Genomic DNA, 25,887 nt, shown 5'->3' with positions numbered 1-25,887 from the left:
TTCTATTTTGACATCAAATCCCATGTGATGCAAAGATTTGGATCAGTGGAAACTGAGATCTGTAGAGTTACTGTGATGCTCGATAGGTTTAATGTAAGATCTGAGATTTTGTTGGAGAGCAAGTATCATCGATGGGTGACCATGAGGGGACTACGAGAATCTTCCAAGAATGTTCCAAAAACCGTGATCCTAGGATGACTCCAAGGTCAGTCCTGGAGAGCACTGTCAGTAATCAGGAGACTAGTATGTCAACTGGCAGCAGAGAAGACTCAAAAAACTTTTTTTATAAATATTTTTATGATAAGAGAAACAATAAAAATCATGAGAAAAGTAGAGAAAAAAGAATTTTTATAAACAGCATTTTTTTTTCCCTTTCTTTCTTTCTTTTTTTTTTTTTTTTTTGCCTGACCGATTTTATTGTGACATCCTTCTCTAAGGTAGCTTTTGCCTCATTGTGAAACTAATACTTGGTATCTGCCAGCTGAAATATTTTTGTCTCTAACTTCCAATCTGAAGGGATTTCTGAAAACCAGCAGATTTCCTATGTGACTTATATCCTTCCCCTGTCCTTGAACCACTCAACTCCCCTCCCCTCCCCTTTTCTTCCCACCCTCTGTCTCCATCAAGGGGCATATCTATTTTAACTTTCATAATGGTTGGTAACAGCTCTCTTATCTTAGGTTTAGACTTTGGTTATTTCTTATCCTATTGTCATTTCCTTTTTGTTGTTTTCTTTAGTTGTTCTTTTATCTAATTCCTTAAGTTGTATAATTAATGCATTAGTTATCAGCCTTTCTTCTTTTTCTTTTTTTATAAAGATTTTTATTTACTTATTTGACAGACAGAGATCATAAGTAGGCAGAGAGGCAGGTGGGGGTGGGGGTGGGGGCAGGCTCCCTGCTGAGCAGAGAGCCTGATGTGGGGCTCTATCCCAGACCTGAGATCATGATCTGAGCCGAAGGCAGAGGCTTTAACCCACTGAGCCACCCAGGCGCCCCTAGCCTTCTTCTTTTATAACATAAACATTTGGCTCTACATTTTTCTCTGAATTCTCTTCATTTGTATTTAACAAGTTTTATATGTTATATTTGCATTATATGTCAGTTTTAAGTTATATAATTATTTTCATTATAATTTCTTCATGGCTCATGGGTTGGGATGTGTTTTAAAAAATTCTTAAAAGCATAAAACATTTTATTTTATCAACAATGATTTCTAACTTAATTACATTCTGATCAGAGGATGGATTCTGCATTAACCCAATTCTTCAAAATTTACTGAAAATTGATCATGTAATTGATTTCCTACATGATCCATTTTCTGTGTTTAATTTAGTAGACTGTATATTCCTTAATTTCTGTTTTAAAGTTCCAAAAAAAATAAAATCTCATTAGTTCAATCCTGTTAATTGTGCTGTTCAGATGTTCTTTTTTTTTTTTTTTTTTGGTTTGCTTGATCTATCTGTTACTCAGACGTATATGTTAAAAGCTCCCCCTACTTTGGTTATTTTTCCAGTTCTCTTACTCATGCTCTCCTTTTTTTTTTTTTTAATCTACTTTGTGACTTTATTAAGTGCATAGAATTTTAGAACTATTTAACTCCCTTATTAATTAAAGCATTTATTATATAGGAAATCTACTTATCACAGTTTTAGCTCTAAACTTTGTGAATAATAGAACATCAGCAGCTTTCATTCATCAAATATTTGCATGCTTATTTTATTCTTTGACCTTCACTCCTTTCAGTTCATTAAATTTCAGAGTATCTCCTATAAATACTATTTTGTATGATTTTTAATCTAAACCAATATGGTATTTTTGGTTTTTATTTATGAAATCAATCCATTTAAAAGTATTGTAATTACTGATATACTTGAATTTATTTTTACTTTCTGATATTTTTTCTGTCTTTCTTTTTTCTGTTTTTCTAGATTAAAAAATTTCCCCTCACTTTACCCTTTTCTCTTTCCATTGAAGGATTTATTTATTTGCTCTGTATTCTTTTAATTAATATCCTAGAAATTGTAACATGCAACACAAACTTGAAGAATTCTAAAGTGAATCAACATCTTTTCTGAGACTGCTTTAACTGCCTTGAGCATATTTTTGGCTCACAGGCATTTCTTATCTAGTGCTAGTGCAATCTTACTATTTTTTTTAATCGTTATAGGCAAAGCTCATTCAGATACCAGTTTCTTTGCTCATTCCTTTCTGTATCTCAAGCCTTCCTCTTGGAATTTAAAATTTGCCTTTTAATCATGCTTAAGAATTTTTTTCACGAAACTGTTTCTATAATCAAGGCTTTATTTTTTTGTTGTTCTTGAAAAAGATAGTTTTGTTGAGAAACATTGTTTTCACTAAGATACTGAGAGACATTTCTCTTTGAATTTGAAGACTTTCACTATCTTATTTCCTGTGCTGCTCTTGAGCATTTCGGTTGAGCTTAGTTAGTGTTCTTTTGTAAGTAATCTTTCATTTCTTTCTAACTGTTATGAATTTCTTATTTTTTTCCACAATGTTCCCCATGGTGAATTTTTTTTTCGTTTTGTTTGAGATTTATTCAGTCTCCCAACTCTGAGAATTTTGATAAATTGTATTTCTTAATTCCCAACAGAGAAACCAAAGCATATATTTGGTGCATTTATAGTTAATGTTACATTATCTAGTGTAGTCCTGTCATAAGATGTCTCCTATATTGACTATATATCACTGAGAAATAAATTCTCTACTTAAAGTTTTATACATCATGATTGGAAGAATTTCCATGGATAGGTTCTGTTTCTGTTCGTTTTACCTTGTTTCTTTTCCATGACCAAATATTTCCAGTGCCTACCACTATAGGATACACTTACATTGCCATGTGTCCTCTGGCTCTATTCCTTTATGTTAGGAAGCTAAGGAATCAACACATCAAGTGGTAGAATTATTCCTAGAAGCCAGTCCTACTCTGGAATGGTAGCAAGAGTTTAACTATACACAAGAGTGATTGTTAACCAAATAAATATATCCCACTGGATTCAAACTAAATGAATAACTAACTCAATTTCATTTTAGATTGATCCCTTGAATGCCTATTACCTCTCTTAAGGCAGCCAATAAAATGGGAAGTGTGACAAAAGGGAATTTGGACAAGAACAAGCCATCAGTCTTAAACAATTGCAGTTCAGTGTTTTTCTTTTAAACATTTTACCACAACACATGATCATGGGACCTCATGGCTCAGATTTCCTTGGGACCTTGAAATGGGCTTATGCAAGCAAGGAGCCCAAAATGTACTCTTTTGCAGCTTTACTGTAAATCTACCTCTGTTCAATCTCTACCCTCTTCTAAGTTATATCCTCCCTAAAGGTAACTATTATTCTGAATTTGTCTTGACTTTATATAAACGAAATTGTACAGCAAATATTTTTTGTTTTTGTTTTTGGCTTCTCTCACTGGACTGTATTTTGGTGAGATTCACCTGTATTATTGCATATGGCTATTATTTGTTAATTTTCTCTATAGCATGACATCATGTGAACAAACCACAGTCTTCCATTGATGTTAATTTGAGTTATTTTTAGTTTAAAAATCTTACAGATAATGTCACTATCACCATTTCTATTGTGTCTATCAGTGTGTGTGTGTAGGCATTTCTTTTTAACTCACACCTAGTTGTAGAATCCACAGATTATAAGCCTCTTCAATTGTAGTAGATAATGCCAAACTCTTTTCCAAAGTATTATATCAACTCTACTTCCACAATTGGTGGAATGAGAGTTTCCATCATCAACACTAGTCATTATAGTTAGATGGGTAACAAAATAGCCTTCAAGATATGATTTTCATTCCACATGACTTTCATGTGTTTACTAGCCATTTGAATGTCACCTTTGGCCAAGTGTTTGTTGAGCTCTCTCGATCATCTTTCTATTTGGTTGTTGGCCTGTCTCCTCTTGATTTGTGGAGATATTCATAGTTTTCATATAGATTATCTTTGTAAGTAATATAAGTTGCAAATATTTATTTATATATTTTATTTATTTATTTGAGAGAGAGAAACAGAGAGAGACAGAGAACATGAGCAGGGGAGCAGAGGTAGAGGAAGAAGCAGATGCCCTGCTGACCAGGGAACCTGACATGGGGCTCAATCCCAGAACCCTGGGATCATGACCTAAGCTGAAGGCAGACACTTAAAACTGAGCCACTCAGGAACCCAGTTGCAAATATTTTCTCCCATGTTCTGAATTTGTAATTTCAATAACTATGTGTTTTTGTATTTCTAGACAAAATGATCAGTTCTTTCCAAATATACTTAACCCATTTTTGGTAGACTTAATTTCTTTATATTTTTAAATGTATTCTCTATTTATTTAAACATTGGAAAATGTTCATGTTTTGTATTCAGGACATCAATATTTGAAATTTCCTGAAATCAAGTCTACTTTTCTTTATTTATTTTTTCCCTTTTGCAAATTCTCTCCCATGGTTTCTTCACATACTTGTGTTTGGGAGGGGTTGGGTAGAGGCAAGAGGGGGATGAAATCCTGGTTGAGGTTGTCCTTTGCTACTGAGAACTGAATTTTCCCCTGCCGTGTGCCTATGGTTTTTTTTTTTTTTTAAATTTTATCAACATATAATGTATTATTTGCTTCAAGGGTATAGGTCTGTGAATCCTCAGTTTAACAATTTAGGCTACATTAAATTCATTTCTTATAACTGGTGTGATAGACTGGAATTTGTACTCAACTTGCTAAACAATAGGAGACACTGAGGAGTTTAAATGTGAGAATAACATAGTTAGATTTTTGATATTAAAGGAGACAGAGAGAGACAGAGCAATTTGGGTAGATAGTTTGAGGTTGGGGATAAATAGTTGGAAGCTGGGGAGGTTAGGATGTTATTGCAATCATACAGATGAGGGGTAGAATAGACAGGTAAAATAATAGTGGTGGTAAGAAAGGATACAATGACTCACAGACAATATGTAGTTACAGAAAACATCAGTTTAAGTAGAAATGAAAATAATAAAAAATACCACTGGGTCAAAACCCACATCTTTGTAAAGAGGCACTTTCATTCATTATTGATGGCAATATAAATCAGCCAATTCTCTAGGTAAAGAACATGATAATATATACCAGAAACTATGAAAACAAAAGTACAACAGTATGCCTTTCTCCAACAATTCCACCTTTAGTAATAACTAAGGAACTATGGACACAAGCCTGTGAAAGTGTATGAACAAAAGTTTTCACTGTATCTTTGTTTCTGAGGTAACATATTAGAAAAAAATCTATGTATTTATTTTGTAAAATCAAAGGGAACCACCAAAAATGAAGATATAAATTATAGTCTAAGTAATAAAGTAGGTTGCAGAATAGTATTGGAAAATATTATACAATTAAAAATAATAATATGCATATATAGAATATATTTGAAAAAATAGGTAATATAACAATGCTTATATCAGCATTTTTTTCTATTGCCTTATATTTTGAGAATGCACATGGATCATCATGTTTTGAAAAGTGATAAAGCAGTTAATAGGTGCTTCAAAGAAGCCAGTATCAGCTACTGGTTTAGTGGGGAATCTGATGAACTTAGATGCTGTGCGGGACTTGTTTGAAAATACAATTGGATATATCTGAATCTCAGTTAGAAAGAGTCTGACTGTAAAGCATTTAAGATGAAGTGGCTGATGTCAGAACTTTTTCCAATGTGTTTCCAGGAACTTTTGTACTAAATTTTATTATTTATTTGTTTATTTTTGCTTAAAGATTTTATTTATTTATTTGCCAGAGAGAGAGCAAGAAAGTGTACATGAGAGCACAGGCAGGGGGAATGGCAGGCAGTGGGAGAAGCAGGCTCCCCACTGAGCAGGGAGCGCCATGGAGGACTCTATCTCAGGACTCAGATTGTGACCTGAGTCAAAAACTTTACCAACTGAGCCACCCAGGCGTCCCTGTACTAAATTTTAAATGCTTAGTTAAAAGAATGGTATAAGAATCTATTTTGGCAGTAATTATCAGCCTCTTTCCTTTATGGGGTTAAACATACTCTTCCCCAACCCCTCATACTATTGGTATTATTATATTTATCAGATATTAGAAATCCCATATAGATTGGGTGGGCTATGCATTTTGAAAATATATATTGTGTAATTAAGTAATGATTCTATTGGTCACTATCTATAAACAAGGCACTTCAGAGGGTGTTTTAATTCTACAGTTCAATAAAAATCCTGTCACTAACATTTCCCTAATATATCACTTTTCAAGGCAAACTTTGAATAACAAATTCTTTGATCTTTATTTTGCCAATTTGAAGGTTAGATTTTTTTAAAACTCCCGACACCAATTTTTTTTAAGAACAAAGGTCTTATTTATCATAATAATAGGGGACTTTATCTAATGTATTTATGGATCCTATAAGAATTTAACAAATCCTATTAACTGAGGTGTTTCAATTTCATAGGTAGGATATTGTTCACAAATCTAAACCAATCAAAAGTGAAATAAAAAAATAAATGCGTATTTCTAGGGGTGTTTGGGTGGCTTAATCAATTAAGTGTCCAACTCTTGATTTGGGCACAGGTCATGATCTCAGGGTCCTGAGATGAAGCCCTGTGTGGGATCCTTGCTGGGGATGGAGCATGCTTATGATTCTCTCTCTCCCTCTCCACCATTTAAATAAATAAATAAATATTTCTGAAACTATTAGTTTATCTCTGCAATGTAGTTAAAATGCACCCAATCTTCTCCATTCTCCTACTAGTAATGGAAGAAAAGCAGGTGAGGAAGGGGTCCTGACCTAAGAAGAAACTGCTTTTAAAAGGAAAAAGACCCCCTCCTGTTATTCTACACCAACCTGAAAGGAGCCCACCACCTTTCCCCCACATGAACAGCTCCCTGATAGGTAGGTAAGCACATGGACCAAAACCTGATTGGGTGACAGGTGCGTGGAGGTTTCATCCAATTAAAACAGCCAACCAACAATCTCAAAAAATCCCTAGACTTAGAAACTCTGAGGGCAACCCTCTTGGGTCCCTTCCCTCCTCCAAAGCTTTGTACTATCATCCAATAAACTTTGGTTTGCTGTCTGTCATTCTTCCTCTGGTCTACCTCTTCATTCTGCCGAGTGGCATGACCAAGAAACATGGGCACTAAAGGAAAAGAAATCCTGAAACATTAATTCAAGCACTAACTTTTTTCCCCTGAATTATTGCCTCAACTGGTCTTCTTCCTCTTAGTATCTTCTGATTTCAGTCTCTTTCACTTTGCCACTTTAAGCAGTTGGTTATGTAAAGTCTTGGCTAAAAAAGTCTTCACCGCCCCAACTCCTGAAAGACTAAAGTCTTGCCCAGAAAGCAAGATCATCTACATTTTGACCCATCCCATATTCCTGATTTCATTTCTTTATATGTTTCAAAACATGCCCTACAAGTGAATTCTCTTGACTTCTGCATACTGTGCAAGTGCTGGAAATTTCTTCCTCATACCCTCTTAGCCTTCTCAAATTCTTATTGATAGCTAGGAAAACTAATCTCTAAAGTCTGTTGTACTTTTTCATTTATCTAATGGTAATTCTTTTCTCTAACAGGTAAGTAGGATTCCTGATTCTCCTCCTGAATCTCATGCTGAAGCACAAGGTTGAAATGACTGGTCTTTTCAGCTAAAGGAAGACCGTTTGTAATAAAGAATAAAGTCTTCCTTGAGGACTCAGATCAAACATCACTGAAATTGTCACAAGTTCTCTTTTTCATCCCGTGGCTGCATGCATATTTATGTTCTTACCCATGTATTTTCCTCCCAGTCATGTGGACACCCGTGGTAGACAGGTAACATTATTCGATTGCACTGGTCACAAATTCCATTCCTACTCAACAATCTGGAGAAGAATCCTTCTTCACATTTTAGTAACAATTCAAACGAATGAAATAATTTTTAAAGTGTAACTAGTGAAAAAAAAAAGACTTTTGAGTTCTGGGAGAAGGCAGAGACAAAGATTTTTTTTTTTCTTAAAGATTTTATTTATTTATTTGACAGACAGAGATCACAAGTAGGCAGAGAGGCAGGTAGAGAGAGAGGAAGGGAAGCAGGCTCCCTGCTGAACAGAGAGCCCGACACGGGGCTTGATCCCAGGACCCTGGGATCATGACCTGGGCCGAAGGCAGAGGCTTAACCCACTGAGCCACCCAGGTGCCCCAGAGACAAAGATTTTTAAGTAAGGACCCAGGAAATAGCACCTACCTCTCTTTTTATTCTCTGGCATTCTGAGACTAGGAAAAATTATTAATGATACATTTATGCTCCAACAGTTATTACTGTGGTATTGGCTTTAGTAAGTTAACACGTGCATAAAATGCTACTCAGAAAGTGTTCCTCTCCAAGTTCAACCCCCATGCCCTTCTCAAAAAAAAAAAAAAAAAAAAAAAAAAAAAAAAGAATGGAAAAATTTGAGTGTCTTGAGAAAAGTTTAAATGTATCCACTTCCTCATATTGGCCATGACCCTGAAGTCTTGGGTTGCACTCAGGGTCATTGCTCTTCATTAGTCCGTGGAGACTAATGCTAATTGAACTCACTGCCTGGGAGTTTTCTAAGTGGGGGAAAAAAATAAATACATTTGTAAGATGCTTAATTTTAAAATAGACTATTTCTTGGGCAGCGGACATGAACAGACATTTCTGCAAAGAAGACATCCAGATGGCCAACAGACACATGAAAAAGTGCTCCATATCACTCGGCATCAGGGAAATACAAATCAAAACCACGAGATATCACCTCACACCAGTCAGAATGGCTAAAATCAACAAGTCAGGAAATGACAGATGCTGGTGAGGATGCGGAGAAAGGGGAACCCTCCTACACTGTTGGTGGTAGAAATGCAAGCTGGTGCAGCCACTCTGGAAAACAGCATGGAGGTTCCTCAAAATGTTGAAAATAGAACTGCCCTATGACCCAGCAATTGCACTATTGGGTATTTACCCTAAAGATACAAACGTAGTGATCCAAAGGGGCACGTGCACCCGAATGTTTATAGCAGCAATGTCCACAATAGCCAAACTATGGAAAGAACCTAGATGTCCATCAACAGATGAATGGATCAAGAAGATGTGGTATATATACACAATGGAATACTATGCAGCCATCAAAAGAAATGAAATCTTGCCATTTGCGACAACATGGATGGAACTAGAGCGTATCATGCTTAGCGAAATAAGTCAAGCGGAGAAAGACAACTATCATATGATCTCCCTGATATGAGGAAGTGGTGATGCAACATGGGGGCTTAAGTGGGTAGGAGAAGAATCAATGAAACAAGATGGGATTGGGAGGGAGACAAACCATAAGTGACTCTTAATCTCACAAAACAAACTGAGGGTTGCTGGGTGGAGGGGTTTTGGGAGAAGGAGGTGGGATTATGGACATTGGGGAGGGTATGTGTTTTGGTGAGTGCTGTGAAGTGTGTAAACTGGTGATTCACAGACCTGTACCCCTGGGGATAAAAATATATGTTTATAAAAAATTAAAAATTAAAAAAAAATAAAATAAAATGGACTATTTCTAAATCTGTGGGAAATGTTCTGTTTCAAATTTCTTTTGGAGCAAGATGAATTAAAGAGATGCTTTTCCTTGGGTACCTTAATAAATTGCTTCTAAAACTTAATTCTTTTCAGATACTTTGTAACATAATAGTCTCTTACTCCTCAGTGCTTTTAACTGTAATAATGTTCTTCTGGATAACATGTTTTCACTGTTTGTATTTACCACAATTCCTTTTGAATTAGGCATTAAAGTAAGTTTTTCCTGAAATCAAAGGTGTTGGGATCATCCCGTACTCATTACTTATGATTTTTTTGTACCTCTCATTTCTGCAGACAGACACTTAGAGAATAGGACCCACTCAGAGATTTGCTTGTGTCCTTTGGTGTTTCTCTTAGGAGGAAAAAAAAAAAATCACCTCATGAGATGACAAGATTTTTTATCTTATATACTGTTTATTTCAATTTGTGCACTTTTAAAACCTGTCATGATATCTTTTGCCAGAACATTGAATGCTCAAGTTTGGCTGTTATCTGGTTAGGAAATGAGACTGTATCAGTCACTGCTGTCATAGGCTTCCTGACCAGTTCTGAATTATTCTTTGGTTTGTAAGCTCACTCTACCATCAAAATCTCTATTTGGCTTTTCTAATCTAAGAGACACTAGCTAGTCTCTGTGGCTCTTAAAAAACCCGACCCAGCCCGAGACCTGGGCTTTGACTGGCCTCCTCCTTAGGGGGCTCCTTTCTGTTATCTCTTTGGAATTCAACCTCTTTCTCTGAACAAATGAGTCACATTTATCTAAACCTTACCTTTCAACTCTTTTTCCGCACCCCCCTCCCTTTCTTCTTTTTCTGCTTATGTTTGGGGCCTCTGGAAATCTGAGCCTGGGGAGAAGAAAAACAAATACGCTGCACTTTTCCTAAGAATGCCTGGTCTCTTAGCTGTTCTGTGTCTCTGCAGCTGACACGGAGCCTCCATATCCATTTCACCCAGATTCTTCTCCCCGGAGCTCTTTTATTCCAAAGTGAAGTGAAGAATTTATAGTCATCTGATGAATTCCAACATAGTAATTCAATTGTTACATAGAAATTTGACTGCTTCAAAGGTCCGCTGGGCTTATCTTATGGATCAATACTGTTAATTACGTTAGTAACAATAATCACTATCAACTGATCCTTTTTTTTTTTTTAATGTGACTGTGCTGAGCTAAGTGGTTTACAGAGTAGTTTTATAAGAAATCTAGATTTACCAAATAATAATCCCTTCTTCATTTAGACAATACTGTGTGTTAAGAATCCTGCTGCAGACAGTCAATAAAACATGTTTAGGATAGGGGCCCTCAGATCAGAGACCTGGGTTCAATTCTTTGTCTGCCAAGGAGTAGGTGTGTGACCTTGCATAAACTATTTAACAGTTTGATCCAACAAATATTTTTGAAAATATACATGCCATTATTTATTTTTAACTTACCTTAAACATTTTTTTAAAAAGATTTAATTGTCAGAGAGTGAGAAAGCACAAGTAGGGAGAGCGGCAGGCAGAGGGAGGGAGGGGAGAAGCAGGCGCCCCACTGAGCAAGGAGTAAGGAACTGGACTGTCCCCTGGAATCATGACCTGAGTCGAAGGCAGATGCTTAACCCACTGAGCCACCCAGATGTCCTATAACTTAACTTAAAATGTAAAGTTGCTTGTTGAATGTATAAGTTTCAGAACTTAAGCTACATCATTAATCCAAAGAAATGATAATACCTAATTCATAGAGATTTTTATGGAGAGTAAGATTATACACGCAAAACATGTAGCTTAGTGCTTGGCACACAGCAGTAGTCCATAAACTATAGTTACCTCCCCCTACCCCGGCAGTTCTCAAACTGCTAAATTCCTGAGGTCAGGAAACTGCCAGACTCTCGTTCTTTGTGCATCACAGTATTTTATCAAAACGTCTAGCATTAAACTGCCTGGGATAGAAAAAAAAAAGGAAAGTTATAATAAAATTAAAAAAAATAATTCATATATATATATACAATCAGTCTTAAAGCAATGTTCAAATGTTTATACTTTTCCATTTCATTTTTTATTTATCTGATGAAGTAAGTGGTTAATCATGGATCCGATTCTCTCCTTTCCAGTAAAATTTAAAAGGCAAAGGCATTCAACATGTAGCAGAGCTCCTGGCTAGTCCCTCAGAGTGCTGATATTTTTAGAACACAACAGAAGAAGGGCATTATAAGCTTAGAAAATTTTGAGAAAAGTAGCCTAAGAGAGTACAATATATTCTGATTTATATTGATATCAGGAAGCCCCAATCTGTCAAGGAACAAAGATAAGGAAGCAGTTCTATTATTTTAGACATACACGTAATTATTAAGCTTAGATCTAAATTCTTAGCACTGAGTTCAAATTTCCAGCCTGCTTTCTTTTTGGTTTTTGGTTTTTGGTTTTTTGTTTTTCCACACAGCACACCCAGGTGTGGGGCCTCTCGCTCCTCCAGGAACATACTATAAAAGTTGATGCTTTTGAAACTTTGCTTATGTGAGGCACTGGGTTAAGATTGTCACCTTCTCTCTTACTAACCCCCTCCCCACCCCAGTTGTCCTTTATCAACAGTCCACTCACCTTTCAAATCTTAAGTCAGGGTTGCAACCTCTGCTTTTTCTTTTCTTTTTTTTTTTTTTTAATTTTTTATTTTTTATAAACATATATTTTTATCCCCAGGGGTACAGGTCTGTGAATCACCAGGTTTACACACTTCACAGCACTCACCAAAGCACATACCCTCCCCAATGTCCATAATCCCACCCCCTTCTCCCTAACCCCCTCCCCCCAGCAACCTCTGCTTTTTCATTTCTCCTCAGCAACCCTAATCTTCATGTTTCCACAGTAGTTTTGTCAGTATCTCTAGCATAGCATTTACTTGAGTCTCTCTTTTCTTATGATTTTTTTTTTAAAAGATTTTCTTTATTTATTTGTCAGAGAGACAGAGAAGAGAGCACAAGTAAGTGAAAGGGCAGAGGGGGAGGATGTCTCCCTGCTGAGCGAAGAGCCTGATGTCGGACTTGATCCCAGGACCCTGGCTGGGATCATGACCTGAGCCGAAGGCAGACGCTTAACTGACTGAGCCATCCAGGTGCCCCCTTATGATATTTTAAAAATAGAAAATCTGAGTAGCTTATCACCTTGAAAGAAATTAAATTATTAGTTATTCTCTTCACAAACAAAATATCAGATACAGGCAATTTGATGAATGAATACTCTAAACTTTCAAAGGAATGGATCGTTTCAGTTGTATAACATTTTCAGACAAAGGAAAACCAGGGAATACTCCTCTACTCATTGTATAAATAACCTTGATATCAAGATTAGATGTAGGCAACAAAGAAGAGTTAATTATGGACAAATCTACTCCTGAACATATATACAAAAAAGTCCTTAGCAAAGTGTTGGCAAACCGAATTCAGATGATATGCAAAAAAGTATAAACTGAAATACATATATTCCAGAAATTTAATTTGCCTTGATATTAGAAGGTTTATTAATGAACTCGGTGCTTACCAGATTAAGGAAGGGAAAAATCTAGATGCATTTCTCAATAGAAGTACATAAATTATTTGATAAGAATCAAAACCCAATTGATGACTTAAAAAAAAAAAAAAAGACCTTAGCAAATTGGGAGTAGAAGGTAGTATATACCTGACAGTCTAGAGCAGATACTGTATTTAATGGAAAAATGTTAGATACATTTGTTTTTGAATCAGGACTAAGGAATGCCCAGTGTCACTGTTTATATTCAACATTGTTTAAAATCTCTAGGTTGTAAATCTAATTATACATGATAATACCCACTTACAGGACCACATGTCCCTGCCAGGATCTGGTAATTGAGGTGTTCTAGGGTGCAAAACCAGACAAGCCCAACTGCGCTGTATTGAGTATCTTTTCCTACCTCAGTTTCCCCATGGGTATCAGATGTCTAGCACTGTGCTGTGCACTGTGGCAGCTTTCATGCACGTGTGGCTGTTCAGCACTTAAAATGTGGTTAGTATGCACAGACATGTACTGTAAGTGTAAAATAAAACACTATATTTCAAAGAGTGTAAAAAATGCAAAATATCTTACTAGGAATTTTTTAATGACATGAAATGCTAACATATTGGATATATCATTAAAATTAATTTTATTCCTTTCATTGTGCCTTTTAAAATTGTAGCTACTAGGAAATCTGAAATTAATGTGTGCAGGTCACAGAGTTGCATTATATTGCTAGTGGACAGCTCTGGCCTAGAATAAATCCAAACTGAATGATGCAGGGGTGGAGATTGGAGAAAGGCTGGCAGGATGGAGGAACAGCCCTGCTCTCCGTGTGATGGCAGCAGCCATCACACCTGGGAGGCCCCCAGCTCTACAAAGAGAAGACAGACCGGGGGACGCAGGAGTTGTCCAATGGGAGATTTCTGGTTCCCACCTGGGTTGCTGATTTGGTGCCACCTTGGCTGCCTCAGATTGCAGCCAGCTGGAGACTAGTGGGGCCACGACTGTCATCTTTGGTGACTGCCATGAACCTCTTACGTTTGGTGCCAGGCCTTTGAGGCTGGAGTGATAAGTGTCCTGCTATTAATAACTTCCTGTCTCTCTCATTAAACTCTACGATTCTTGAAGAGGTCTTCTGCCTTACCATCTGTCTGTTGCACACTGTGTAAACACAAAACGTTTCAGACATAAAATACACTCCAAACTTATTTTCTGAAACAAAGTCAAATTATTTCTTAGTTCAAAACTTTCCATAGGGCCACAATTCTTAATCTTTTCATTTGCTCCTATGCGTCTCAGGATGATAAGGAAGGAAGGATGCTTTCTTAACCCACTGAGCCACCCAGGCACCCAGGAAGGATGCTTTCTTTAGGTCTGCCTATCCCAGAGGACACAGAATCCCTTCACAGTGCGCAAGTCCGTGGTGTTCTTAATGTATGTCACAGAGCCTCCTGTTAATATTATTATTATTCATGTACATTGAATTCATGTTTTTAAACTGATTTTTACAGTTCTAATTAAGAAGTCTTCGTGTAAGTGATCTATGAAATTCCATCTATGAAATCTATGAAATTTCATCATCATCATTATCATGGCATTTGAATGTCTCAGTGACTGAATAGATCATAAACTATTTTTTTTTTGCAACTGCTTTTTTCTTGACTCTTCTTGCACACTACTGCTAACAAATGGACTCAACGTATTTACTGGTGTTTTTGAACGTGTACTGTATAAGGAAAGCTCAGTTAGGGCTGCGAGATACCCTAGCCATGTTCTCTATCTTTAAACTGTTTACTATCTCACAAGGGAGTTAAACACACCAATAACTTTAGCACACATGGTGTGTGAAAAGCGTGAAAGGAGCTGTCAGAATTCAAGACTGTCAGATTGGGAAAGAGGGATCTCTTCCACTCGAGGAGATCAAAAGCAAATATCATTGTCAAGATGGTGTCTGGACTGGGTCTTAGATGGTGAGTGGGATTTGGAAAAGTGGGGAGGATATTATCTCTAGGCAGAGGGAACGACAAATGGCAGAATCTTGTAAAAAATGAGGTTTCACTGTATGAGCTGAGCAATAATTTGGAGGTTTTTGGTTTTTTTTTTTTTTTCTCCGTAAGTAAGTGTTGTGTTTGTTTTATGTGATAGGCAATAGGAAAGTACTGGGGGGGGGGGGGGACTGAAGTTGTGTGAGGTGATCAAAGCGGTACGTTAGTAAGATAATGTAAACTTGTTGTGTAGGGTGATTTAAGGAAGGTTAAGAAGGTATTCCACTTCAGAAGAGTGTTAATAGGACAATGAAATAAGCAATGCGAAAACTGCTTTCCAGACAGAATTGACAGAATTTAGCAAATGATAATGATATAGGTAATGTAGAGAATGAAGGGATGATAACCAGAGATCTGAAACTAATATGCTGACTAGTGGAAAAAATGACGTTTTGCAATTCTAAATACAACCAGAATGCTCCAACTTTTTTTTATCTTAACGTTTCCTTCAGTAGCAAACCGATCTCTCCCCTTCTTTTACACTTCAGATTTTTTGTAAAACAGTTGCCTTCATGCACTATTTCATTTTCTATACACTCTGAAATCTGTTTTCCATCAAGGCCACCCCACCAAAATTTTGTAGGTAAAGGTCTTTGAAGATCAATCCGTGGCTTAATACAACAGGCAATTTCTATTCCTTATCTTACTTGACCTCACTGAGCTATTTGAGAATGGTAATTAATCCATGCTTTTGAACCTTCTGGTATCTTGGGTTCTGTGACACCACTATCTCTTTGTTTCTTTTCCCACATATGTGGCTATTTAAAGAGCAGTGCTTCCTCAACCTTTTCATAAACTTTTGTGATTCTAACCTTCTATTTTCAGACCTTATGTCTTATTACTCTATGCTTGCATGTCCCTGGTTTCACTCACTTCCAGTGCTTTTTAGATGAGAATTTATTGAGCACCTATCTTTCATAGGCATTCTGTTGATGAATCCCAAATCCACATCTCCATCTGTAACTCAGCCCTTTCTCCTGAGCTCCAGATCCCAGATGCCTGTCTGCCTGCTTGAGTTAATCTCTTGATTGTCTCCCAGGCTCTTCAAAGATAGTGTTCTCCACTCTGATCCTTCCACAGACCTGCTCGTACTCCTCTATCTTTTTTCTTGTGAATGGTGATATCATCCACCCAGTTAACCCAATTAGAATCCTGGGAACTGTGCCTGACTCTGCATTTCAGTAAATGACAGTATGGAGAGAAACCAAAGGCCAGAGACCAGATGCCTTCCTTTCATGACATAGAACTAAGTACCCCCTGCAGAAATGGGAGTACAAAGAAGGAAAACTTTGACTAGAAAGCATTTAAATGAGAAATAACCATGTTTCCATGGTATTGGAAATGGCATACTAGCGATCAAAAATCAAGACTGAAGTGAATTGTGGAAAATGAATGTTAAAGTTTTGCCCACCTGAGTGTATGGCTTAACATTATGACTTAAATTTGTTCAATTACAATATACTTCTTCATATTTTTCAAGAGGTTCCTTGTAAGCTTTAGGATAAAGGCTCAAAATTATAGCATGAAATCCAAGACCTTTTCAGATCTGGGTCATACTTACCTCTCCAGCTTTATCCTTGGCTACAGTCCTACCCTTCAATATTGCATCCTACCCTTCAATATGCATGTTTTTTTGTTTGTTTGTTTTGTTTTGTTTTGTTTGCCTCTAGGATCCTGTATTTGCTCTTACATTTTCCTAGAACATTTTTCAGCCAAGGTCCATTTGGTTCTCATTAATTAATTCATTAATAAATATTCACCAAACAACTAACCATTTACATAGCATTATCTAGCACTGAAGTCCCCAAAATGAAAAAGCAAAAAATCCCTACTTTCAAGGAGCTCCTTATCTATTGGAGGAGACAGGCACAAGAGGTAAGGGTATTGATGGTAAGGATACTGACAGAAATATATCACAGGTGGTATCCCTGGAATTGAGGGAAAAGTTTGGGAAGGCTTTTCCTAAGAAGTGAACATATGAGAACAGCCCACAGTAGTCTCCTAATTTTTAATGGTCAGGAATTGCTTTCCTATGTTTAGAAAAAATTTTCCCCTTCTGTAGTTGACCCTGGTTCTTTCCAATGAAGGAGCTATCAATAATATTCTAAATGAGTATGGAGGTTTAAAGTAGGGAAATTTGGAAAGATAAAATGGTTTGAGCTCCACTGTGGCCCTGCTGAATCAAAATCTTCAGTTGGAGTCCAGGCAGTTTGATTTCAAAAAACAGTTCTAGAGGTCATAGTGATATACATACAAGGTCAAGTACTATTGTTAAATAATCTCAAAGAAAAATGAACAGGATCTCTTTTAGTCATTTGCATTTTGTTTAGAACACAGCAGCTTAGAAACCATCCTTTCAGAAATTCTTCTAGGATTATCTTAATTCTGAAATAGGCATCCACAACAATCTGAGCTAAGCTCTATCAAAATACACAAAATTGTGTACTTCTATCTTCTCCACTAGACCTAAAGGTAGAAACTATGTTATTTGCTAGGGGTAGAAGCTGCATCTTATATCTTGGTATTACCAGGCTTTCTATAGTATCAGAGTAGAGAACACTTAACAGATAATGACTAAAATGTAGAACACTTAACAGATTGTGACTGTTTATGGTATAAAGGGAACTCGGATCTTGAAGGAGAACAAATAAATTTCATTTTGCATATATTGAGACCAAGGTGCCATGAGTTTATTGAGTTTTAAATACTCAACAACCAACTAGAAATGTGGGTCTTGAAGTGAGAAATAAGTCAGAACTAAAACTGTTAGTTGGGTAATAATCTTCAGCATGATATTAGTTGAAACTGTGAAAAATAGACCTTATCTGTTTGAGAAAAGTGAGTCTAAAAGATGACAAATCACAAGAGTCTGGAGGAATATATATATAGATACATATATACATATATATTACTTATGCATATATTATAGAAATCATAAGTATTACATATATGTATACATACATATATATTTAGGGGTGCAGTAGAAGATGAAAAAAACACATCAGAAGCTTTCAGAAATATACAAAGGGAAGCAGAATCAGTGGCATATAATCGAACAGATAAAAAAGTATCATGGTGAAATAATGAGTTGATGTTAAATACTGCAATTACAGTGTCAAATGCTGTTGTCAGAAAAGCCAAGAGTGGAGGAAATCCATTCTATAATATAAATAGGATATCAGAGTTGACATGTAAAGAAAGAGTTTCAGCTCTACGTGGTGGGAACAAAACTTTAATACTGGCACTTGGCAAAATGCATAATGATAACTAAGTGGAAGTTTATATAGGAAAGAGAGTGAATGATAATTTGAGGGATTGATAGGTGAACACAAGAGTTTGTATTATGTTGAGACCAACATATATTTGGAAGGAAGGTCTATTTGTCCAACAGTTGACAAAGGCAGATGGTGGAAAATATTAAAAAGGGAATTGGTGGTGGAAGATGATCTTAGGCAAAGTAGGATATGGTATGGAATCATTCCAAGTGTAGGAGATGGGAGAGGTTCAAGGCAACTTTTTGCATGACAGAGTAAAGACAAAACGGATGAGGTTACAGAATCATTTTAAGATAGAAAGGGAATTAATTTCAGGTGTGTGAAGAGTTCTCAGTAAATTATGACATCAGCTGAAGAAGGTCTTAAATTGGGATGGGAGGTTGAGATGATCAGGTTAGCCTGGAAAAGCCACTGTAAAGATGTTTCTGTCAACAACCTGGTAATAGTAATAAATGCTTTGGGGTGTAGCGAGGATGGCCCAACTGCTATGGCATGACTCTGGCATACCAGGAGCACATTCAGCTGGCAGGACCCAAAGAAAGAAATCTGTGAGATGAGAACATTAAAAGTGGAAGGAGATGAGGAACTCAGAGACTTTACGAAGGGTAGTTTGGAAGCACGTGATTATTTGGACTGTGATGGGTAAGACGACAGTGAGCAAATGCTTTGAGAAATACAGTATAGCGATCAGAGGTAAAGGTCGGAATAATAGGTTTAGTAGCTGTGAGGGTAACAGTAAAATACCCATTAACAGGCAATAGTAGTGAAAGGAGACTACTTTTGTTGTTTAATGAGTATCTTTTCATGTTTTCACTCCTCTAGTGGCCTGTATGGAAGTGTTATCATTAGATTCTGTGTGATTCCTAGACTTTTTGATTTTATAAGCCAATAAAATTTCTAATTGTACTGATATAAATTTGCCAGCTTTCAAAATTTTTATGTATTTTTGACAATTAAGGACAATAAAAAAGTCCCTGCCATCTGCTAACACTATAATGTGCTAACATAAAGTGTACTTTCATATTATAAAAACGCAAGAAAGGCAAAATCTCAGAATAAAAAAATAAAAGTGGTCTTTCTCAAGAAAGCACATCTTGCAATTACAGTAATGCCTATTCTTAAATTGATTTACACATGCATATGCATCTATTCATCTATCAATTTATTGATCTATATTTTTGTTTCATGATTTCCGTAGCTCCTTAGCTAATGTTTTATTTTGTCATAAAAACCTTGCTATGGACTGATTCTAGACTGATAACCAAGAAACCCTGGGTTTCTTGAAAGTGGTATTTCATACAAATTCCTTGGGAATGGGCATAATTTCAATGCAGAGGTATATTCCAGAAAAGGAATCCAAGTAGAAGGATCAGCAGAGTAAACGTCCTGTGGCAAGAGAGAGTATGGCCAGTTTGAGGAGCTGAAATCATGGGACATGACTGAAAGGCCAAGGCTGGCTTAAGATGAAAATGTAGAACCGAGTCTGAAAGGAGAGTAAGGAGTCGGGGGAGAGGTTGAAGGGGAAGTGACCAGAATGTTTTCTTCTCATTGACTGCTCACCTCCTGCACCACTAGCTACCTTCTCTGACCACTCTGGGAATTTATATGGTGGGAAGTAGTGGAGTGTAGGGAGTTCAGTAGTGTCCTCCAGAATTCATGTTCACTCAGAACCTCGGAATGCCTCTTTAGTTGGAAATAAGGTCTTTGTAGGAGTATTTCATCATAATGAGGTCATACTGGCTAAATCTAATATGACTAGTATCCTTATTAGAAGAAGTGAGACAGATACACGATGGAGAAAACTGTGTGAGGGGGGCGGGAGATATTGGAGGGATACATGTACACACCAAGGAATGCTGAGGATTACTGACAACCAGGAGAAGCTGGAAGAGGCAAAGAAGGCTCCTCCCCCTACAGACTTTAGAGAGAGTAATGGCCTTGATTTTAGACCTCTAGCCTTCAGGACTGTGTGGTGTGCATTGTTATAAACCACCCGGTTGGAGGTAATCTGTTATGGCAGCCTTAGGTAACTACTGTAGGAAGCTAAGAGCAGTAGGTTACAAGTTTCCATGTGCTTGCTTCCTATTCTCTGGGCCTATAGATGTTCAACATGGACCCTTTATTTTTGAAAAGCATATTTGTGGATTATTTAGGCCTGCTGTTACTGTCCATCACCAGGGTCACTTACTATCTTGATGTAAGTGGTGCTTTCACTTGTGGTTTCTTTCTTTTGTAGGCTCTAAGAGCCTGGGGTGGCTTTTAAGTTCTACTGACCTTAGCCAGGTCATTCCTTAGGTAGCCTTTGTGGTCTGGGCTCTAACACAGCTCAGCACTCTGACTCTCCCTGTTCTGTGGCCCAGATCTGGTCTACAGAAAACCCACAAAATATCTTTTGCTTTATATCAACTTCTGGGAATACAGGCCCATCTCAACTCAGCCACCACTCTTTGCCCATCCTGAGAGGGGTTAGCCTGCAGTTTCTTGCTTTTATGTTTTCTAGATCATAGTAGTGTAAGGGCCTATTTAGCCAGAGCAGCCCCACCTCAGTTGAACAGCCATTTTGTTGTTTATGCAGTAAAACTTAAATTGACCCTGACCCCTACCCCCAAGGGGAACTTATTTAAAAGCAAGTCAGAAAACCAGTCCCAGGTTACAAAGCCCAAATACAAGGGTGGATCAGGTCAGGTAGAGATAACAGCCCAAATGCAGGGATGAGTCGGGTCAGGTGGAGACATCCAATCAGTAAAGCGTACATACTGTCTCCCTAGCTACCAAGGAGTGTGGGCCCCGTCTTTGGGGGGCCAATTCTCACCAAGGTGATAGGCTAGTGCAAGTGTCTACTATGGGTTGAATTGTAGTTCAATTGGCCACCCGTGTATGACCTAGCATGACTGTAGCTTTCTCTGTGTATTGCAATTTCATTGGCAACCTGTGTGTGGCCAGGCTCAATCACATGGCCTTTGCTTTATAAAAGTTAGTCTGTGAGGCAGGGAGGGGTTGCGCTCTCTGTAAGAGGCAGCCCTGACCAGTCTGTTTGACAGTCAGTTTGATTCTTGATGCTTGGCGCGAAATTTTCAAGTTTTGCTTGACCTTCGCTTTATATCAGTCTCGCTCCTTTGACCATGGACCCATTATTGGGGGACCCAACACTGGGGATCCAACAGTAGATGACCAGCAACTGTAACTCTCAGCTTTAAGGCATACAGGACTATGTTCTCTGAGGGGACTCCCTGAAATTCTTGTAATTAAGTTTGATGTTAGAGGCAGACACCCTCCCCAGTTTTCTCCCCAAAAAAGGAGGAGAAATTCACAACACACCAGCAGTTTTTTTTTTTTTTTTCAACTTTTGATCCTTGTTGATCCCTAAGGTAAGGGACTTATGGGATGTTTAACTTGTTTTTATAAACCTCCTTTGAGAATTTTTATATTTAGCACTTCTCATTGATGTCTGATCATCAACTTCTTATTGATATCTGCCATCTTAAGGTGTTGGTTAAAACTTCTGATCAACTTCTTGTTGATATCTGCCATCTTAAGGTGTTGGTTAAAACTTCCACCTTAGTTTTTTTTTTTCCTTTTGATCCATGTTTAATGTTTGCTTGTTCCTTAGACAGCTACTTCTGTGAGAGCAGACACTTTTTTTCTAACAAGTGTATTCTCAGTACCAACCTAAAAGCTTACCTTATGGTAGGACAATAAATAAATTATTTATGGTATGAATGAATGAATGCAATTATGGAATAAACATATTTCCCTGGTACTAAATTTTATTTTATTTTGTTTTTATTTTTTTAAAAAAATTTATTTATTTTAGAGAGAGAGAAAGAGAGTGTGTGTTAATAGGGACGGGGCAGAAGGAGAGAATCCTTAGGTAGACTCCCTGCTAGTGTGTAGCCTGTCCTGGGGCTCTGTCTCATGACCCATGAGATCATGATCTGAGTGAAACCAAGAGTCAGATGCTTAACTGACTGAGCCACCCAGGCGCCTCCCTGGTACTAAATTTTAAAATAAAAATGTGATGTTTTAAATAGGGACATGTTTAGATGGAACAGTGTTTTCAACATTAGCTTTATAGAAGTTCTAAGCTAACATTCTAAGCTTACTTCATACCATATTTTTACATTAATTTTTAAAATTTTTATTAACATATAATGTATTATTTGCCGCAGGGGTAGAGGCCTGTGAATCGTCAGGCTTACACATTTCACAGCACTCTAGATTAAATTTTCTAAAGGAATATATGGATGGCATGTCCCTTAGATTATCTTTTTTAAATAGTTTGTTTCTTAGCCACTTTTTAATAGAGAAAACAGATTTGGGTACTAATTTCTTTGATAAATAAAAAATGTTGATATCTGGTACCCCTGGCTATAAAAATATATGTTTATAAAAAATAAAAAATTTAAAAAAAAGTAATAAGTGCTTAAAACTCAAAAAAAAAAATGTTGATATCTGTAGCTCTTTCCACCATCTTTCTGCGCCATTATACTAGTGTGCATAAATGTGCTGGCGGATGCTCTCCCGAGCATTAACAATGCCATAAAGAGAGGCAGATGCCAGATTCTTATTAGGCCATAGTCCAGTTTCTAACTGTGATGTTGAATCTTGGTTACATGGGTGAATTTGATTGCCAATGATCACTAGCTGGGAAAATTGTTGTGAACCTCATGGACAGGTTAAACAAGTGTGAATTGTTCAGCCCCTGATTTGATGCACAACTCAAAGATTTAGAAAAATGGCAGAATAATCTGCTCCTGTCCTGCCAGTTTGGTTTTCATTCCTGACAACCTCACTGGCATCATGGATCATGAAGAAACGAAACAAAAACACACAAGAGGGAAAATCTCGGGATTCTTTTTCTAGGAATATAATACATGCAAATAAGATGCTTCAGTTGAAAAAAATTGTTAATATCTCTAGAGCTGATCGATGGCAGACCCATATTCTTGAGAAACTGGATTATCAAGTATTGTTATTTAACATTCTAATATAAATGTTGAGATACTGATACCAATAATTTTCCTAAGTTAAAGGAAGTATTACTCACATAAGAATCAATTTAAATGCAATCTGTATCAAAATACCAAGAACATTTTTCAGAGAACTAGAACAAACAAAACAAAAATGTGTACGGAACCATAAAAGACCCTGAGTGGCCAAAGTAACCTTGAGAAAACAACAAAAACAACAACAACAAAACGACAGCAAAAAACCAAAGCTGGAGGTATCACAATTTCAGATTTCAAGACCACAAAGCCATAGTAATCAAAACATTATGATAACTGGCACAAAAATAGGTACATAGATCAATAGAACAGAATAAAGAGCCCAGCAAAAAACCTATGCTTGTATGGTCAATTTATGACAAAGGAGGCAAGAATACACAAAGGGGCAAAGACAATCTCTTCAATACATGGTTTTGAGAAAACTGGCTGGTTACATGAAAAAGAGTGAAATTGGATCACCGTCTTATACCACACACAAAAAACCCCTCAAAATTAAAGATCTAAATATGAGACCTGAAACAATAAAAATCCTAGAAGAGAGCACAGGCAGGAATTCCTCTGACATTGGACATCACAACATTTTTCTGGCTATGTCTGCCAAAATAAGGAAAACAAAAGCAAAAATAAACTATTGGGGATATATCAAAATAAAAAGCTTTTACACTGCAAAAGAAGCAATCAACAAAACAAAAAGGCAACCAATTGAATGGGAAAAGATATTTGCAAGTGATGAATCCAGTAAGTGGTTAATACTTAGAATATATAAGGAACTTATACAACTCAACACCAAATAAATAATCTGATTAAAAAATGGGCAGAGGACTTAAATAGGCATTTTTCCAAAGAAGATACAGAGTTTGCCAATAGACACATGAAAAGTGTTCAACATCACTTAACATCAGAGAAATGAAAATGAAAACCACAGTAAGATACCACCTCACACTTATCAAAATGATAAAATCAAAACCACAAAAAATAGCAAGTGTTGGTGAATATGTGAAAAAAAGGAACCCTTCCTTGTGCACTATGGGGAGTATAAATTGGTACAGCCATTGTGGAAAACAGTATGGAGGTTCCTCAAAATATCAAAAATAGAAATATCATGTGATCCAGTAATTCTACTATTGGGTATTTACTCAAAGAGATTGAAAACATTAATTCAAAAAGATATATGAACTGCTATGTTTTTGTATCATTACTTATAATAGTGTTTGATAGGTGAATGGATAAGGAAGATGTGATGCTTGTTGTGTGTATATGGATGTATGTGTATAAACACACATGCACACATAAATGCACACATATCTATACTGGAGTATACTATAACCATTAAAAGGATGAGATCATACCATTATGACAACATGGATGGACTTATAGGTATTATACTAGGTGAAATAAGTCAAACTAAGAAAGACAAATAGCCTATGTTTTCATTCATACATAGAATCTAAAACAACAAAAACAAATGAAATAACAGGCAAGCAGAATCAAATCTATAAATACAGAGAAAAAACTGATGGTTTCCAGAGAGACGAAGGATAGGCAAAATGGGGGAAGGGGATTGAGAGGTGTAAGATTTGTGTATGGAATGAATATGTCAAAAGAATAAAAGACACAGCATAAGTCAATGGTATTGTAATATCGTGATAGATGATAGCTACACTTACGGTAAGCATAGCATAACATTTAAAGAAGTTGAATCACTATGTTGTACACCTGAAACTGATTACATTGTATGTAACTAATGTATAATTTAATGTATTTAAACTAATGTATTAACTACTATATAAAACTAATGCATTAATTATACTGGAATAGAAAATTTAAAAAGAAGAAACTATCCATTGCTACATCATAATCTCCAAATTTAGAAGCTTAAGACAACAAACATTTATTATTTTATACTTTCTGTGGATCAAGAATGTGATCCCAGCATAAGGAGATTCCCGTGGCTCAAGGTCTATCATGGGGCTGCAGCTGTTGGTGGTACCTGTTGGTGGAACCTGAGGTATCATCCAGTGGTTTGACGGAGATGGATGGAGGGGAGAGATTTACTCCAAGATCATTGATGTGATGTGGATAGGCCTCAGAAGATCTATGTCCAAGTTCACTCATGCAGGCTGTGTGAATGTCCTCACAATGGATGGTTGGTGTTTCACAGGAGAGCTAGACAGTGAGAAAGAGAGAGTAACCCAGATGGAAGCCACAATCCTTTTTAAACCTAATATTGGAAGAAAGATCCCATTACTTCTGTATATTATTCCTTAGAAGCAAGTCCATAACTTCAACCCACACTGAAGGTGGTGCTTATTCAAGGGCATGGATAGTTATTTCTGAGGCTGTCTATCATACTCATGATGACCTAAAGCAGAAGCTAGAATTTTCACAGACAATTCAAGTTTCTCCATTGTAGAATGTGTGAAAATTCTTAACTTTAGTAGTTTGAAATGCATGTTTACTATTAGACAACTTGAACATAAAAGTTTTTCTACAATTATTTCAAGCAA

The 25,887-nt window shown here is 36.7% G+C and overlaps 1 pseudogene; it reads left to right on the top strand.

Moving 5' to 3' along the window:
• The first annotated feature begins 18,952 nt into the window (after nt 1-18,952).
• Nucleotides 18,953-23,237, top strand: LOC123389508 (annotated as a pseudogene).
• The last annotated feature ends 2,650 nt before the right edge of the window (nt 23,238-25,887 follow it).

Source organism: Mustela putorius, unplaced genomic scaffold, assembly GCF_011764305.1.
Source record: "Mustela putorius furo isolate JIRA1106 unplaced genomic scaffold, ASM1176430v1.1 tig00003983_pilon_pilon_pilon, whole genome shotgun sequence".
Taxonomy (NCBI): domain Eukaryota; kingdom Metazoa; phylum Chordata; class Mammalia; order Carnivora; family Mustelidae; genus Mustela; species Mustela putorius.
This window is presented reverse-complemented; position numbering and strand designations above follow the sequence as displayed.